Raw genomic sequence first — 20016 nt, 5'->3', positions numbered from 1 at the left:
ATTGAGGATACTCTACTGAGGGTTGAGGATTGACAACTGATTGTTGAGGACTCAGGGCTGAAGATTGAGGATTCAGAATTGAGGGTTCAGTATTGAGGTTTGAGGGCTGAGGATTGAGGATTGAGGATTGAGGATTGACGATTGAGGATTGAAGACTGAGGATTGGGTATTGAGGATTGAACGTAGAGGATTGTGGGTTGAGGATTGAGGATTGAGGATTGTGGATTGAAGATTGAATATTAATGGTTGAAGATTGAGGATTGAGGATTGAGGGTTGTGGATTGAGGACGAGGACTGTGGGTTGAGTATTGATGTCTGAAGTCTGAGGATTGAGGATTGAGGATTGAAGATTGAGTATTGATGATTGAAGATTGAGGATGGAGGATTGAGTGTTGAGGTTTGAGGACGAGGACTGACGGTTGAGGTTTGAGGTTTGAGGATTGAGGATTGAGGATTGAGGACTGAGGGTTGAGAACTGAGGATTGAGGATTGAGGATTGAAGATTGAGGATTGGGTATTGAGGATTGAAGAATGAGGATTGTGTATTGAGGATTGAGGATTGAGGATTGAAGATTGAGTATTGAGGATTGAAGTTTGAGGTTTGAGGATTGAGTATTGAAGATTGAGGATTTGGGACTGAGGATTGAAGATTGAGGATTGAGGACTGAGGATTGACGATTGCGGATTGAGGATTGAGGATTGAAGATTGAGGATAGGGAATTGAGGATTGAAGAATGTGGATTGAGGACTGAGGATTGAGGATTGAAGATTGAGTATTGAGGAGTGAAGATTGACGATTCAGGATTGAGGGTTGAGGATTGAGGGTTGAGGATTCAGGATTGAGGATTGAAGATTGAGTATTGAGGATTGAAGATTGAGGATTGAGGATTGAGGATTGAGGATTGAGGATTGAAGATTGAGTATTGAGGATTGAACATTAAGATTGAGGATTGAGGATTGAGGATTGAGGATTGAGTATTGAAGATTGAGGATTTGGGACTGAGGATTGAAGATTGAGGATTGAGGATTGAGGATTGAGGATTGAGGATTGAGGATTGAGGATTGAGGATTGAGGATTGAGGATTGAGGATAGGGAATTGAGGATTGAAGAATGTGGATTGAGGACTGAGGATTGAGGATTGAAGATTGAGTATTGAGGAGTGAAGATTGACGATTCAGGATTGAGGGTTGAGGATTGAGGGTTGAGGATTCAGGATTGAGGATTGAAGGTTGAGTATTGAGGATTGAAGATTGAGGATTGAGGATTGAGGATTGAAGATTGAGGACTGAGTGTTGAGGTTTGAGTGATGAGAATTGACGTTTGTGTATTGAGATTTGAAGATTGAAGAATGGGGATTGAGTATTGAAAACTGTGAATTCAGGATATTCTATTGAGGATTGAGGATTGACAATTGATTGTTGAGGACTGAGGGCTGAAGAATGAGGATTCAGGATTGAGGATTCGGGAATGAGTTTTGAGGACAGAGGATTGAGGGTTGAGTATTGAGGATTGAGGATTGACGCTTCAGGATTGAGGATTGAGGATGGAGGATTGAAGAGAGAGGACTGAGTGTTGAGGATTGAGTGTTGAGGATTGATGTTTGAGGATTGAGATTTGATTATTGAATAATGTGGATTGAGTATTAAACCATGAGAATTCAGGATATTCTATTGAGTGTTGATAATTGAGGATTGATGGTTGGGTATTGAGAATTGATGGTTGAGGGTTGTGTGTTGAATATTGAGGATTGAGGATTGAGAATTGAGGATTGATGGTTGAGTATTGAGGATTGAGGAATGAGGATTGAGGATTGAGTATTGAAGATTGAGGTGGATGATTGAGGATTGAGGATTGAGGATTGAGGATTGAGGATTGAGGATTGAGGATGGAGAATTGAGGACTGAGGATTGAGGATTGAGGATTGAGGATTGGGTATTGAGGATTGAGGAATGAGGATTGAGGATTGAGGATCGAGGATTTAGGATTGAAGATTGAGTATTGAGGATTGAAGATTGAGGATTGAGTATTGAGGATTCAGGATGGAGGATTGAGGGTTGAGGTTTGAGGACGAGGACTGATGGTTGAGGTTTGAGGTTTGAGGATTGAGGATTGAGGATTGAGGACTGAGGATTGAGGATTGATTATTGAGGATTGAAGATTGAGGATTGAGGATTGAGGATTGAGGATTGAGCATTGAGAATTGAGAATGAGGACTGAGGGTTGAGGGTTGAGGTTTGAGGAACGAGGATTGAGGATTGAGGATTGAGGATTGAGGATTCACGATTGAGAATTGAAGATTGAGAATTGATGACTGAGGATTGAGGATTGAGGATTGAAGATTGAGTATTGAGGATTGAATATTGAGGGTTGAGGATTGAGGATTGAGAATTGAGCATTGAGGATTCAGGGTTGAAGATTGAGGATTGGGTATTGAGGATTGAAGAATGAGGATTGAGTATTGAGCATTGAGGATTGAAGATTGATGGTAGAGTATTGAGGACTGAGGATTGAAGATTGAAGATTGAGTATTCAGGATTCAGAATTGAGGTTTGAGGACTGAGGATTGAGGATTGAAGATTGAGTATTGAGGATTGAAGATTGAGGATTGAGGATTGAGGATTGAGTATTGAGGATGAGGTCTGAGGGCTGAGGTTTGAGGTTTGATGACGGAGGACTGAGGGTTGAGGATTGCGGAATGAGGATGAGGGCTGAGGGTTGAGGATTGTGGTTTGAGGACTGAGGACTGAGGATTGAGGGTTGAGGATTGAGGATTGAGGATTGAGAATTGAGCATTGAGAATTGAGAATGAGGACTGAGGGTTGAGGATTGAGGTTTGAGGAACGAGGATTGAGGATTGAGGATTGAGGAGTGAGGATTCACGATTGAGAATTGAAGATTGAGAATTGATGACTGAGGATTGAGGATTGAGGATTGAAGATTGAGTATTGAGGATTGAATATTGAGGGTTGAGGATTGAGGATTGAGAATTGAGCATTGAGGATTCAGGATTGAAGATTGAGGATTGGGTATTGAGGATTGAAGAATGAGGATTGAGTATTGAGCATTGAGGATTGAGGATTGAAGATTGATGGTAGAGTATTGAGGACTGAGGACTGAGGATTGAAGATTGAGTATTCAGGATTCAGAATTGAGGTTTGAGGACTGAGGATTGAGGATTGAAGATTGAGTATTGAGGATTGAAGATTGAGGATTGAGGATTGAGGATTGAGTATTGAGGATGAGGTCTGAGGGCTGAGGTTTGAGGTTTGAGGACGGAGGACTGAGGGTTGAGGATTGAGGAATGAGGATGAGGGCTGAGGGTTGAGGATTGTGGTTTGAGGACTGAGGACTGAGGATTGAGGGTTGAGGATTGAGGATTGAGGATTGAGAATTGAGGATTGAGGATTGAGGATTGAAGACTGAGGATTGGGTATTGACGACTGAAGATTGAGGATTGAAGATTGAGGATTGAGTGTTGAGAATTGATGTTTGAGGATTGAGATTTGATTATGGAATATTGCTGGTTGAGTATTGAACCATGAGGATTCAGGATATTCTATTGAGTATTGAGAACTGAGGATTGATGGTTGAGTATTGAGGATTGATGGTTGAGGGTTGTGCGTTGAATGTTGAGGATTGAGGATTGAGGATTGAGGATTGAGGATTGAGGATTGAGGATTGAAGATTGAGTATTGATGATTGAAGATTGAGGATGGAGGATTGAGGGTTGAGGTTTGAGGACGAGGACTTACGGTTGAGGTTCGAGGTTTGAGGATTGAGGATTGAGGATTGAGGACTGAGGATTGAGGATTGCGGATTGATCATTGAGGATTGAAGATTGAGGACTGGGGATTGAGGATTCAAGATTGAGGATTAAGGATTGAGGATTGGGGATTGAGGATGCAGGATTGGAGATTGATTATTGAGGATTGAAGATTGAGGATTGAGGGTTGAGGATTGAGGATTGAGAATTGAGAATTTAGAATTGAGGATGAGGACTGAGGGTTGAGGATTGAGGTTTGAGGAACGAGGATTGAGGGTTGAGGATCGAGGAGTGAGGATTCACGATTGAGAATTGAAGTTTGTGGATTGATGACAGAGGATTGAGGATTGAGGATTGAAGATTGAGTATTGAGGATTGAATATTGAGGGTTGAGGATTGAGGATTGAGAATTGAGCATTGAGGATTCAGGATTGAAGATTGAGGATTGGGTATTGAGGATTGAAGAATGAGGATTGAGTATTGAGCATTGAGGATTGAGGATTGAAGATTGATGGTAGAGTATTGAGGACTGAGGACTGAGGATTGAAGATTGAGTATTCAGGATTCAGAATTGAGGTTTGAGGACTGAGGATTGAGGATTGAAGATTGAGTATTGAGGATTGAAGATTGAGGATTGAGGATTGAGGATTGAGTATTGAGGATGAGGTCTGAGGGCTGAGGTTTGAGGTTTGAGGACGGAGGACTGAGGGTTGAGGATTGAGGAATGAGGATGAGGGCTGAGGGTTGAGGATTGTGGTTTGAGGACTGAGGACTGAGGATTGAGGGTTGAGGATTGAGGATTGAGGATTGAGAATTGAGGATTGAGGATTGAGGATTGAAGACTGAGGATTGGGTATTGACGACTGAAGATTGAGGATTGAAGATTGAGGATTGAGTGTTGAGAATTGATGTTTGAGGATTGAGATTTGATTATGGAATATTGCTGGTTGAGTATTGAACCATGAGGATTCAGGATATTCTATTGAGTATTGAGAACTGAGGATTGATGGTTGAGTATTGAGGATTGATGGTTGAGGGTTGTGCGTTGAATGTTGAGGATTGAGGATTGAGGATTGAGGATTGAGGATTGAGGATTGAAGATTGAGTATTGATGATTGAAGATTGAGGATGGAGGATTGAGGGTTGAGGTTTGAGGACGAGGACTTACGGTTGAGGTTCGAGGTTTGAGGATTGAGGATTGAGGATTGAGGACTGAGGATTGAGGATTGCGGATTGATCATTGAGGATTGAAGATTGAGGACTGGGGATTGAGGATTCAAGATTGAGGATTAAGGATTGAGGATTGGGGATTGAGGATGCAGGATTGGAGATTGATTATTGAGGATTGAAGATTGAGGATTGAGGGTTGAGGATTGAGGATTGAGAATTGAGAATTTAGAATTGAGGATGAGGACTGAGGGTTGAGGATTGAGGTTTGAGGAACGAGGATTGAGGGTTGAGGATCGAGGAGTGAGGATTCACGATTGAGAATTGAAGTTTGTGGATTGATGACAGAGGATTGAGGATTGAGGATTGAAGATTGAGTATTGAGGATTGAATATTGAGGGTTGAGGATTGAGGATTGAGAATTGAGCATTGAGGATTCAGGATTGAAGATTGAGGATTGGGTATTGAGGATTGAAGAATGAGGATTGAGTATTGAGCATTGAGGATTGAGGATTGAAGATTGATGGTAGAGTATTGAGGACTGAGGACTGAGGATTGAAGATTGAGTATTCAGGATTCAGAATTGAGGTTTGAGGACTGAGGATTGAGGATTGAAGATTGAGTATTGAGGATTGAAGATTGAGGATTGAGGATTGAGGATTGAGTATTGAGGATGAGGTCTGAGGGCTGAGGTTTGAGGTTTGAGGACGGAGGACTGAGGGTTGAGGATTGAGGAATGAGGATGAGGGCTGAGGGTTGAGGATTGTGGTTTGAGGACTGAGGACTGAGGATTGAGGGTTGAGGATTGAGGATTGAGGATTGAGAATTGAGGATTGAGGATTGAGGATTGAAGACTGAGGATTGGGTATTGACGACTGAAGATTGAGGATTGAAGATTGAGGATTGAGTGTTGAGAATTGATGTTTGAGGATTGAGATTTGATTATGGAATATTGCTGGTTGAGTATTGAACCATGAGGATTCAGGATATTCTATTGAGTATTGAGAACTGAGGATTGATGGTTGAGTATTGAGGATTGATGGTTGAGGGTTGTGCGTTGAATGTTGAGGATTGAGGATTGAGGATTGAGGATTGAGGATTGAGGATTGAAGATTGAGTATTGATGATTGAAGATTGAGGATGGAGGATTGAGGGTTGAGGTTTGAGGACGAGGACTTACGGTTGAGGTTCGAGGTTTGAGGATTGAGGATTGAGGATTGAGGACTGAGGATTGAGGATTGCGGATTGATCATTGAGGATTGAAGATTGAGGACTGGGGATTGAGGATTCAAGATTGAGGATTAAGGATTGAGGATTGGGGATTGAGGATGCAGGATTGGAGATTGATTATTGAGGATTGAAGATTGAGGATTGAGGGTTGAGGATTGAGGATTGAGAATTGAGAATTTAGAATTGAGGATGAGGACTGAGGGTTGAGGATTGAGGTTTGAGGAACGAGGATTGAGGGTTGAGGATCGAGGAGTGAGGATTCACGATTGAGAATTGAAGTTTGTGGATTGATGACAGAGGATTGAGGATTGAGGATTGAAGATTGAGTATTGAGGATTGAAGGTTGAGGTTTGAGGATTGAGGATTGAGAATTGAACATTGAGGATTGAGGATTGACGATTGAGGATTGGGTATTGAGGATTGAGGAATGAGGATTGAGGATTGAGCATTGGGGATTGAGGATTGAAGATTGATGGTAGAGCATTCAGGACTGAGGATTGAGGATTGAAGATTGAGTGTTCAGGATACAGAATTGAGGTTTGAGGACTGAGGATTGAGGATTGAAGATTGAGTATTGAGGATTGAAGATTGAGGATTGAGGATTGAGGATTGAGGATTGAGGATGAGATCTATGGGCTGAGGTTTGATGTTTGAGGACGGAGGACTGAGGGTTGAGGGTTGAGGATTGAGGATGAGGGCTGAGGGTTGAGGATTGTGGTTTGAGGACTGAGGACAGAGGATTGAGGATTGAGAATTGAGGATTGAGGATTGAGGATTGAAGATTGAGGATTGAGGATTGAGGGTTGAGTATTGAGGATTGAGGAATGAAGATTGAGGATTGGGGACGGAGTGTCGAGGGTTGAGTGATGAGAATTGATGTTTGTGAATAGAGATTTGAAGATTGCAGATTGAGTATTGAGTATTGAAAACTGTGAATTGATGATATTCTATTGACGATTGAGGATTGAGGATTGATGATTGAGGATTAGGGCTGAGGGTTGAGGATTGAGGTTTGAGGACTGAGGACTGAGGAATGAGGATTGAGAATTGAGGATTGAAGAGTGAGGATTGGGTATTGAGGATTGAAGATTGAGGATTGAGGATTGAGGATTGAAGATTGAGTATTGAGGATTGGAGATGGAGGATTGAGGATTGATCATTTAGGATTGAGGATTGAGGATTGAGGATTGAAGGTTGAGTATTGAGGATTGAAGATTGAGGATTGAGGATTGAGGATTGTAGATTGAGGACTGAGTGTTGAGGTTTGAATGATGAGAATTGACGGTTGTGTATTGAGATTTGAAGATTGAAGAATGCGGATTGAGTATTGAAAACTGTGAATTCAGGATATTCTATTGAGGATTGAGGATTGACAATTGATTGTTGAGGACTGAGGGCTGAAGAATGAGGATTCAGGGTTGAGGATTCGTGATTGAGTTTTGAGGACTGAGGATTGAGGGTTGAGTATTGAGGATTGAGGATTGACGCTTCAGGATTGAGGATTGAGGATGGAGGATTGAAGAGAGAGGACTGAGTGTTGAGGATTGAGTGTTGAGGATTGATGTTTGGGGATTGAGATTTGATTATTGAATAATGTGGATTGAGTATTAAACCATGAGAATTCAGGATATTCTATTGAGTGTTGATAATTGAGGATTGATGGTTGGGTATTGAGAATTGATGGTTGAGGGTTGTGTGTTGAATATTGAGGATTGAGGATTGAGAATTGAGGATTGATGGTTGAGTATTGAGGATTGAGGAATGAGGATTGAGGATTGAGTATTGAAGATTGAGGTGGATGATTGAGGATTGAGGATTGAGGATTGAGGATTGAGGATTGAGGATTGAGGATTGAGAATTGAGGACTGAGGATTGAGGATTGAGGATTGAGGATTGGGTATTGAGGATTGAGGAATGAGGATTGAGGATTGAGGATCCAGGATTGAGGATTGAAGATTGAGTATTGAGGATTGAAGATTGAGGATTGAGTATTGAGGATTCAGGATGAAGGATTGAGGATTGAGGATTGAGGATTGAAGATTGAGTATTGAGGATTGAATATTGAGGATTGAGGATTGAGGATTGAGTACTGAGGATTCAGGATGGAGGATTGAGGATTGACGATTGGGGAATGAAGATTGAGTATTGAGGATTGAAGATTGAGGATTGAGGATTGAGGATTGAGGATTGAGGATTGAGGATTGAAGATTGAGTATTGAGGTTTGAAGATTGAGGTTTGAGGATTGAGGATCGAGGATTGAGGGTTGACGATTGAGGATTGAGGATCGAGGATTGAGGATTGAGGATTGAGGATTGAGGATTGAGGATTGATGATTGGGGATTGAGGATCTAGGATTGGAGATTGATTATTGAGGATTGAAGATTGAGGATTGAGGATTGAGGATTGAGGATTGAGAATTGAGCATTGAGAATTGAGAATGAAGACTGAGGGTTGAGGGTTGAGGTTTGAGGAACGAGGATTGAGGATTGAGGATTGAGGAGTGAGGATTCACGATTGAGAATTGAAGATTGAGAATTGATGACTGAGGATTGAGGATTGAGGATTGAAGATTGAGTATTGAGGATTGAATATTGAGGGTTGAGGATTGAGGATTGAGAATTGAGCATTGAGGATTCAGGATTGAAGATTGAGGATTGTGTATTGAGGATTGAAGAATGAGGATTGAGTATTGAGCATTGAGGATTGAGGATTGAAGATTGATTATTGAGGATTGAAAATTGTGGATTGAGGATTGAGGATTGACAATGAGGGCTGAGGGCGGAGGATTGAGGTTTGAGGACTGAGGACTGAGGATTGAGGATTGAGAATTGTGGATAGAGGATTGGGGATTGAAGATTGAGGATTGGGTATTGAGGATTGAGTATTGAAGATTGAGGGTTGGGTATTGCGGATTGAACATTGAGGATTGAGGATTGAGGATTGAGGATTGAGGATTGCGGACCGAAGATTGAATATTGATGATTGAAGATTGAGGATTGAGGATCGAGGGTTGTGGATTGAGGATAGAAGATTGAGGACTGGGTGTTGAGGATTGAGGAATGAGGATAGAGGATTGAGGATTGAGGATTGAGGATTGAGGACTGAAGATTGAGTATTCAGGATTGAAGATTGAGGATTGAGGATGGAGGATTGAAGAGAGAGGACTGAGTGTTGAGGACTGAGTTTTGAGAATTAATGTTTGAGGATTGAGATTTGATTATTGTATATTTTGGATTGAGTTTTCAACCATGAGAGTTCAGTATAATCTATTGAGTGTTGAGAATTGAGGATTGATGGTTGAGTATTGAGGATGGATGGCTGAGGGTTGTGTGTTGAATATTGAGGATTGAGGATTGAGGATTGAGGATTGAGGATTGAGGATTGAAGATTGAGTATTGAGCATTGAGGATTGAAAATTGGGGATTGAGAATTGAGAATGAGGACTGAGGGTTGAGGATTGAGGTTTGAGGAACGAGGATTGAGGATTGAGGATTGAGGAGTGAGGATTCACGATTGAGAATTGAAGATTGAGAATTGATGACTGAGGATTGAGGATTGAGGATTGAAGATTGAGTATTGAGGATTGAATGTTGAGGGTTGAGGATTGGGGATTGAGAATTGAGCATTGAGGATTCAGGATTGGAGATTGAGGATTGGGTATTGAGGATTGAAGAATGAGGATTGAGTATTGAGCATTGAGGATTGAGGATTGAAGATTGATGGTAGAGTATTGACGACTGAGGATTGAGGATTGAAGATTGAGTATTCAGGATTCAGAATTGAGGTTTGAGGACTGAGGATTGAGGATTGAAGATTGAGTATTGAGGATTGAAGATTGAGGATTGAGGATTGAGGATTGAGTATTGAGGATGAGGTCTGAGGGCTGAGGTTTGAGGTTTGAGGACGGAGGACTGAGGGTTGAGGATTGAGGAATGAGGATGAGGGCTGAGGTTTGAGGATTGTGGTTTGAGGACTGAGGACTGAGGATTGAGGATTGAGAATTGAGGATTGAGGATTGAGGATTGAAGATTGAGGATTGGGTATTGAGGATTGAAGAATGAGGATTGAGGATTGAGGATTGAGGATTCAGGATTGAAGATTGAGTATTGAGGATTGAAGACTGACGATTGAGGATTGAGAATTGAGGATTGAGGATTGAGGATTGAAGATTGATTATTGAGGATTGAAAATTGTGGATTGAGGATTGAGGATTGACGATGAGGGCTGAGGGCGGAGGATTGAGGTTTGAGGACTGAGGACTGAGGATTGAGGATTGAGAATTGTGGATAGAGGATTGGGGATTGAAGATTGAGGATTGGGTATTGAGGATTGAGTATTGAAGATTGAGGGTTGGGTATTGCGGATTGAACATTGAGGATTGAGGATTGAGGATTGAGGATTGAGGATTGCGGACCGAAGATTGAATATTGATGATTGAAGATTGAGGATTGAGGATCGAGGGTTGTGGATTGAGGATAGAAGATTGAGGACTGGGTGTTGAGGATTGAGGAATGAGGATAGAGGATTGAGGATTGAGGATTGAGGATTGAGGATTGAAGATTGAGTACTGAGGATTGAAGATTGAGGATTGAGGATGGAGGATTGAAGAGAGAGGACTGAGTGTTGAGGACTGAGTTTTGAGAATTAATGTTTGAGGATTGAGATTTGATTATTGTATATTTTGGATTGAGTTTTCAACCATGAGAATTCAGTATAATCTATTGAGTGTTGAGAATTGAGGATTGATGGTTGAGTATTGAGGATGGATGGCTGAGGGTTGTGTGTTGAATATTGAGGATTGAGGATTGAGGATTGAGGATTGAGGATTGAGGATTGAAGATTGAGTATTGAGGATTGAGGATTGAGGAATGAAGATTGAGGATTGGGGACGGAGTGTCGAGGGTTGAGTGATGAGAATTGATGTTTGTGAATAGAGATTTGAAGATTGCAGATTGAGTATTGAGTATTGAAAACTGTGAATTGATGATATTCTATTGACGATTGAGGATTGAGGATTGATGATTGAGGATTAGGGCTGAGGGTTGAGGATTGAGGTTTGAGGACTGAGGACTGAGGAATGAGGATTGAGAATTGAGGATTGAAGAGTGAGGATTGGGTATTGAGGATTGAAGATTGAGGATTGAGGATTGAGGATTGAAGATTGAGTATTGAGGATTGGAGATGGAGGATTGAGGATTGATCATTTAGGATTGAGGATTGAGGATTGAGGATTGAAGGTTGAGTATTGAGGATTGAAGATTGAGGATTGAGGATTGAGGATTGTAGATTGAGGACTGAGTGTTGAGGTTTGAGTGATGAGAATTGACGGTTGTGTATTGAGATTTGAAGATTGAAGAATGCGGATTGAGTATTGAAAACTGTGAATTCAGGATATTCTATTGAGGATTGAGGATTGACAATTGATTGTTGAGGACTGAGGGCTGAAGAATGAGGATTCAGGGTTGAGGATTCGTGATTGAGTTTTGAGGACTGAGGATTGAGGGTTGAGTATTGAGGATTGAGGATTGACGCTTCAGGATTGAGGATTGAGGATGGAGGATTGAAGAGAGAGGACTGAGTGTTGAGGATTGAGTGTTGAGGATTGATGTTTGGGGATTGAGATTTGATTATTGAATAATGTGGATTGAGTATTAAACCATGAGAATTCAGGATATTCTATTGAGTGTTGATAATTGAGGATTGATGGTTGGGTATTGAGAATTGATGGTTGAGGGTTGTGTGTTGAATATTGAGGATTGAGGATTGAGAATTGAGGATTGATGGTTGAGTATTGAGGATTGAGGAATGAGGATTGAGGATTGAGTATTGAAGATTGAGGTGGATGATTGAGGATTGAGGATTGAGGATTGAGGATTGAGGATTGAGGATTGAGGATTGAGATTTGAGGACTGAGGATTGAGGATTGAGGATTGAGGATTGGGTATTGAGGATTGAGGAATGAGGATTGAGGATTGAGGATCGAGGATTGAGGATTGAAGATTGAGTATTGAGGATTGAAGATTGAGGATTGAGTATTGAGGATTGAGGATTGAGGATTGAGGATTGAGGATTGAGGATTGAAGATTGAGTATTGAGGTTTGAAGATTGAGGTTTGAGGATTGAGGATCGAGGATTGAGGGTTGACGATTGAGGATTGAGGATCGAGGATTGAGGATTGAGGATTGAGGATTGAGGATTGAGGATTGATGATTGGGGATTGAGGATCTAGGATTGGAGATTGATTATTGAGGATTGAAGATTGAGGATTGAGGATTGAGGATTGAGGATTGAGAATTGAGCATTGAGAATTGAGAATGAAGACTGAGGGTTGAGGGTTGAGGTTTGAGGAACGAGGATTGAGGATTGAGGATTGAGGAGTGAGGATTCACGATTGAGAATTGAAGATTGAGAATTGATGACTGAGGATTGAGGATTGAGGATTGAAGATTGAGTATTGAGGATTGAATATTGAGGGTTGAGGATTGAGGATTGAGAATTGAGCATTGAGGATTCAGGATTGAAGATTGAGGATTGTGTATTGAGGATTGAAGAATGAGGATTGAGTATTGAGCATTGAGGATTGAGGATTGAAGATTGATGGTAGAGTATTGAGGACTGAGGATTGAGGATTGAAGATTGAGTATTCAGGATTCAGAATTGAGGTTTGAGGACTGAGGATTGAGGATTGAAGATTGAGTATTGAGGATTGAAGATTGAGGATTGAGGATTGAGGATTGAGTATTGAGGATGAGGTCTGAGGGCTGAGGTTTGAGGTTTGAGGACGGAGGACTGAGGGTTGAGGATTGAGGAATGAGGATGAGGGCTGAGAGTTGAGGATTGTGGTTTGTGGACTGAGGACTGAGGATTGAGGATTGAGGATTGAGGATTGAGGATTGAGAATTGGGCATTGAGAATTGAGAATGAGGACTGAGGGTTGAGGATTGAGGTTTGAGGAACGAGGATTGAGGATTGAGGATTGAGGAGTGAGGATTCACGATTGAGAATTGAAGATTGAGAATTGATGACTGAGGATTGAGGATTGAGGATTGAAGATTGAGTATTGAGGATTGAATATTGAGGGTTGAGGATTGGGGATTGAGAATTGAGCATTGAGGATTCAGGATTGATGATTGATTTTTGGGTATTGAGGATTGAAGAATGAGGATTGAGTATTGAGCATTGAGGATTGAGGATTGAAGATTGATGGTAGAGTATTGACGACTGAGGATTGAGGATTGAAGATTGAGTATTCAGGATTCAGAATTGAGGTTTGAGGACTGAGGACTGAGGATTGAGGATTGAGTATTGAGGATTGAAGATTGAGGATTGTGGATTGAGGGTTGAGTATTGAGGATGAGGTCTGAGGGCTGAGGTTTGAGGTTTAAGGACGGAGGACTGAGGGTTGAGGATTGAGGAATGAGGATGAGGGCTGAGGGTTGAGGATTGTGGTTTGAGGACTGAGGACTGAGGATTGAGGTTTGAGAATTGAGGATTGAGGATTGAGGATTGAAGATTGTGGATTGGGTATTGAGGACTGAAGAATGAGGATTGAGGATTGAGGATTGAGGATTCAGGATTGAAGATTGAGTATTGAGGATTGAAGACTGACGATTGAGGATTGAGAATTGAGGATTGAGGATTGAGGATTGAAGATTGATTATTGAGGATTGAAAATTGTGGATTGAGGATTGAGGATTGACAATGAGGGCTGAGGGCGGAGGATTGAGGTTTGAGGACTGAGGACTGAGGATTGAGGATTGAGAATTGTGGATAGAGGATTGGGGATTGAAGATTGAGGATTGGGTATTGAGGATTGAGTATTGAAGATTGAGGGTTGGGTATTGCGGATTGAACATTGAGGATTGAGGATTGAGGATTGAGGATTGAGGATTGCGGACCGAAGATTGAATATTGATGATTGAAGATTGAGGATTGAGGATCGAGGGTTGTGGATTGAGGATAGAAGATTGAGGACTGGGTGTTGAGGATTGAGGAATGAGGATAGAGGATTGAGGATTGAGGATTGAGGATTGAGGACTGAAGATTGAGTATTGAGGATTGAAGATTGAGGATTGAGGATGGAGGATTGAAGAGAGAGGACTGAGTGTTGAGGACTGAGTTTTGAGAATTAATGTTTGAGGATTGAGATTTGATTATTGTATATTTTGGATTGAGTTTTCAACCATGAGAGTTCAGTATAATCTATTGAGTGTTGAGAATTGAGGATTGATGGTTGAGTATTGAGGATGGATGGCTGAGGGTTGTGTGTTGAATATTGAGGATTGAGGATTGAGGATTGAGGATTGAGGATTGAGGATTGAAGATTGAGTATTGAGGATTGAGGATTGAAAATTGGGGATTGAGAATTGAGAATGAGGACTGAGGGTTGAGGATTGAGGTTTGAGGAACGAGGATTGAGGATTGAGGATTGAGGAGTGAGGATTCACGATTGAGAATTGAAGATTGAGAATTGATGACTGAGGATTGAGGATTGAGGATTGAAGATTGAGTATTGAGGATTGAATGTTGAGGGTTGAGGATTGGGGATTGAGAATTGAGCATTGAGGATTCAGGATTGGAGATTGAGGATTGGGTATTGAGGATTGAAGAATGAGGATTGAGTATTGAGCATTGAGGATTGAGGATTGAAGATTGATGGTAGAGTATTGACGACTGAGGATTGAGGATTGAAGACTGAGTATTCAGGATTCAGAATTGAGGTTTGAGGACTGAGGATTGAGGATTGAAGATTGAGTATTGAGGATTGAAGATTGAGGATTGAGGATTGAGGATTGAGTATTGAGGATGAGGTCTGAGGGCTGAGGTTTGAGGTTTGAGGACGGAGGACTGAGGGTTGAGGATTGAGGAATGAGGATGAGGGCTGAGGTTTGAGGATTGTGGTTTGAGGACTGAGGACTGAGGATTGAGGATTGAGAATTGAGGATTGAGGATTGAGGATTGAAGATTGAGGATTGGGTATTGAGGATTGAAGAATGAGGATTGAGGATTGAGGATTGAGGATTCAGGATTGAAGATTGAGTATTGAGGATTGAAGACTGACGATTGAGGATTGAGAATTGAGGATTGAGGATTGAGGATTGAAGATTGATTATTGAGGATTGAAAATTGTGGATTGAGGATTGAGGATTGACGATGAGGGCTGAGGGCGGAGGATTGAGGTTTGAGGACTGAGGACTGAGGATTGAGGATTGAGAATTGTGGATAGAGGATTGGGGATTGAAGATTGAGGATTGGGTATTGAGGATTGAGTATTGAAGATTGAGGGTTGGGTATTGCGGATTGAACATTGAGGATTGAGGATTGAGGATTGAGGATTGAGGATTGCGGACCGAAGATTGAATATTGATGATTGAAGATTGAGGATTGAGGATCGAGGGTTGTGGATTGAGGATAGAAGATTGAGGACTGGGTGTTGAGGATTGAGGAATGAGAATAGAGGATTGAGGATTGAGGATTGAGGATTGAGGATTGAAGATTGAGTATTGAGGATTGAAGATTGAGGATTGAGGATGGAGGATTGAAGAGAGTGGACTGAGTGTTGAGGACTGTGTTTTGAGAATTAATGTTTGAGGATTGAGATTTGATTATTGTATATTTTGGATTGAGTTTTCAACCATGAGAATTCAGTATAATCTATTGAGTGTTGAGAATTGAGGATTGATGGTTGAGTATTGAGAATGGATGGCTGAGGGTTGTGTGTTGAATATTGAGGATTGAGGATTGAGGATTGAGGATTGAGGATTGAGGATTGAGGATTGAAGATTGAGTATTGAGGATTGAAGATTGAGGATTGAGGATTGAGGATTGAGGATTGAGAATTGAGCATTGAGAATTGAGAATGAAGACTGAGGGTTGAGGGTTGAGGTTTGAGGAACGAGGATTGAGGATTGAGGATTGAGGAGTGAGGATTCACGATTGAGAATTGAAGATTGAGAATTGATGACTGAGGATTGAGGATTGAGGATTGAAGATTGAGTATTGAGGATTGAATATTGAGGGTTGAGGATTGAGGATTGAGAATTGAGCATTGAGGATTCAGGATTGAAGATTGAGGATTGTGTATTGAGGATTGAAGAATGAGGATTGAGTATTGAGCATTGAGGATTGAGGATTGAAGATTGATTATTGAGGATTGAAAATTGTGGATTGAGGATTGAGGATTGACAATGAGGGCTGAGGGCGGAGGATTGAGGTTTGAGGACTGAGGACTGAGGATTGAGGATTGAGAATTGTGGATAGAGGATTGGGGATTGAAGATTGAGGATTGGGTATTGAGGATTGAGTATTGAAGATTGAGGGTTGGGTATTGCGGATTGAACATTGAGGATTGAGGATTGAGGATTGAGGATTGAGGATTGCGGACCGAAGATTGAATATTGATGATTGAAGATTGAGGATTGAGGATCGAGGGTTGTGGATTGAGGATAGAAGATTGAGGACTGGGTGTTGAGGATTGAGGAATGAGGATAGAGGATTGAGGATTGAGGATTGAGGATTGAGGACTGAAGATTGAGTATTGAGGATTGAAGATTGAGGATTGAGGATGGAGGATTGAAGAGAGAGGACTGAGTGTTGAGGACTGAGTTTTGAGAATTAATGTTTGAGGATTGAGATTTGATTATTGTATATTTTGGATTGAGTTTTCAACCATGAGAGTTCAGTATAATCTATTGAGTGTTGAGAATTGAGGATTGATGGTTGAGTATTGAGGATGGATGGCTGAGGGTTGTGTGTTGAATATTGAGGATTGAGGATTGAGGATTGAGGATTGAGGATTGAGGATTGAAGATTGAGTATTGAGGATTGAGGATTGAAAATTGGGGATTGAGAATTGAGAATGAGGACTGAGGGTTGAGGATTGAGGTTTGAGGAACGAGGATTGAGGATGAGGATTGAGGAGTGAGGATTCACGATTGAGAATTGAAGATTGAGAATTGATGACTGAGGATTGAGGATTGAGGATTGAAGATTGAGTATTGAGGATTGAATGTTGAGGGTTGAGGATCGGGGATTGAGAATTGAGCATTGAGGATTCAGGATTGGAGATTGAGGATTGGGTATTGAGGATTGAAGAATGAGGATTGAGTATTGAGCATTGAGGATTGAGGATTGAAGATTGATGGTAGAGTATTGACGACTGAGGATTGAGGATTGAAGATTGAGTATTCAGGATTCAGAATTGAGGTTTGAGGACTGAGGATTGAGGATTGAAGATTGAGTATTGAGGATTGAAGATTGAGGATTGAGGATTGAGGATTGAGTATTGAGGATGAGGTCTGAGGGCTGAGGTTTGAGGTTTGAGGACGGAGGACTGAGGGTTGAGGATTGAGGAATGAGGATGAGGGCTGAGGTTTGAGGATTGTGGTTTGAGGACTGAGGACTGAGGATTGAGGATTGAGAATTGAGGATTGAGGATTGAGGATTGAAGATTGAGGATTGGGTATTGAGGATTGAAGAATGAGGATTGAGGATTGAGGATTGAGGATTCAGGATTGAAGATTGAGTATTGAGGATTGAAGACTGACGATTGAGGATTGAGAATTGAGGATTGAGGATTGAGGATTGAAGATTGATTATTGAGGATTGAAAATTGTGGATTGAGGATTGAGGATTGACGATGAGGGCTGAGGGCGGAGGATTGAGGTTTGAGGACTGAGGACTGAGGATTGAGGATTGAGAATTGTGGATAGAGGATTGGGGATTGAAGATTGAGGATTGGGTATTGAGGATTGAGTATTGAAGATTGAGGGTTGGGTATTGCGGATTGAACATTGAGGATTGAGGATTGAGGATTGAGGATTGAGGATTGCGGACCGGAGATTGAATATTGATGATTGAAGATTGAGGATTGAGGATCGAGGGTTGTGGATTGAGGATAGAAGATTGAGGACTGGGTGTTGAGGATTGAGGAATGAGGATAGAGGATTGAGGATTGAGGATTGAGGATTGAGGATTGAAGATTGAGTACTGAGGATTGAAGATTGAGGATTGAGGATGGAGGATTGAAGAGAGAGGACTGAGTGTTGAGGACTGAGTTTTGAGAATTAATGTTTGAGGATTGAGATTTGATTATTGTATATTTTGGATTGAGTTTTCAACCATGAGAATTCAGTATAATCTATTGAGTGTTGAGAATTGAGGATTGATGGTTGAGTATTGAGGATGGATGGCTGAGGGTTGTGTGTTGAATATTGAGGATTGAGGATTGAGGATTGAGGATTGAGGATTGAGGATTGAAGATTGAGTATTGAGGATTGAGGATTGAGGAATGAAGATTGAGGATTGGGGACGGAGTGTCGAGGGTTGAGTGATGAGAATTGATGTTTGTGAATAGAGATTTGAAGATTGCAGATTGAGTATTGAGTATTGAAAACTGTGAATTGATGATATTCTATTGACGATTGAGGATTGAGGATTGATGATTGAGGATTAGGGCTGAGGGTTGAGGATTGAGGTTTGAGGACTGAGGACTGAGGAATGAGGATTGAGAATTGAGGATTGAAGAGTGAGGATTGGGTATTGAGGATTGAAGATTGAGGATTGAGGATTGAGGATTGAAGATTGAGTATTGAGGATTGGAGATGGAGGATTGAGGATTGATCATTTAGGATTGAGGATTGAGGATTGAGGATTGAAGGTTGAGTATTGAGGATTGAAGATTGAGGATTGAGGATTGAGGATTGTAGATTGAGGACTGAGTGTTGAGGTTTGAGTGATGAGAATTGACGGTTGTGTATTGAGATTTGAAGATTGAAGAATGCGGATTGAGTATTGAAAACTGTGAATTCAGGATATTCTATTGAGGATTGAGGATTGACAATTGATTGTTGAGGTCTGAGGGCTGAAGAATGAGGATTCAGGGTTGAGGATTCGTGATTGAGTTTTGAGGACTGAGGATTGAGGTTTGAGTATTGAGGATTGAGGATTGACGCTTCAGGATTGAGGATTGAGGATGGAGGATTGAAGAGAGAGGACTGAGTGTTGAGGATTGAGTGTTGAGGATTGATGTTTGGGGATTGAGATTTGATTATTGAATAATGTGGATTGAGTATTAAACCATGAGAATTCAGGATATTCTATTGAGTGTTGATAATTGAGGATTGATGGTTGGGTATTGAGAATTGATGGTTGAGGGTTGTGTGTTGAATATTGAGGATTGAGGATTGAGAATTGAGGATTGATGGTTGAGTATTGAGGATTGAGGAATGAGGATTGAGGATTGAGTATTGAAGATTGAGGTGGATGATTGAGGATTGAGGATTGAGGATTGAGGATTGAGGATTGAGGATTGAGGATTGAGATTTGAGGACTGAGGATTGAGGATTGAGGATTGAGGATTGGGTATTGAGGATTGAGGAATGAGGATTGAGGATTGAGGATCGAGGATTGAGGATTGAAGATTGAGTATTGAGGATTGAAGATTGAGGATTGAAGATTGAGGTTTGAGGATTGAGGATCGAGGATTGAGGGTTGACGATTGAGGATTGAGGATCGAGGATTGAGGATTGAGGATTGAGGATTGAGGATTGAGGATTGATGATTGGGGATTGAGGATCTAGGATTGGAGATTGATTATTGAGGATTGAAGATTGAGGATTGAGGATTGAGGATTGAGGATTGAGAATTGAGCATTGAGAATTGAGAATGAAGACTGAGGGTTGAGGGTTGAGGTTTGAGGAACGAGGATTGAGGATTGAGGATTGAGGAGTGAGGATTCACGATTGAGAATTGAAGATTGAGAATTGATGACTGAGGATTGAGGATTGAGGATTGAAGATTGAGTATTGAGGATTGAATATTGAGGGTTGAGGATTGAGGATTGAGAATTGAGCA

The sequence above is a fragment of the Calliopsis andreniformis genome, unplaced genomic scaffold (genome assembly GCF_051401765.1).
Source record: "Calliopsis andreniformis isolate RMS-2024a unplaced genomic scaffold, iyCalAndr_principal scaffold0059, whole genome shotgun sequence".
Classification (NCBI taxonomy): domain Eukaryota; kingdom Metazoa; phylum Arthropoda; class Insecta; order Hymenoptera; family Andrenidae; genus Calliopsis; species Calliopsis andreniformis.
This window is presented reverse-complemented; position numbering follows the sequence as displayed.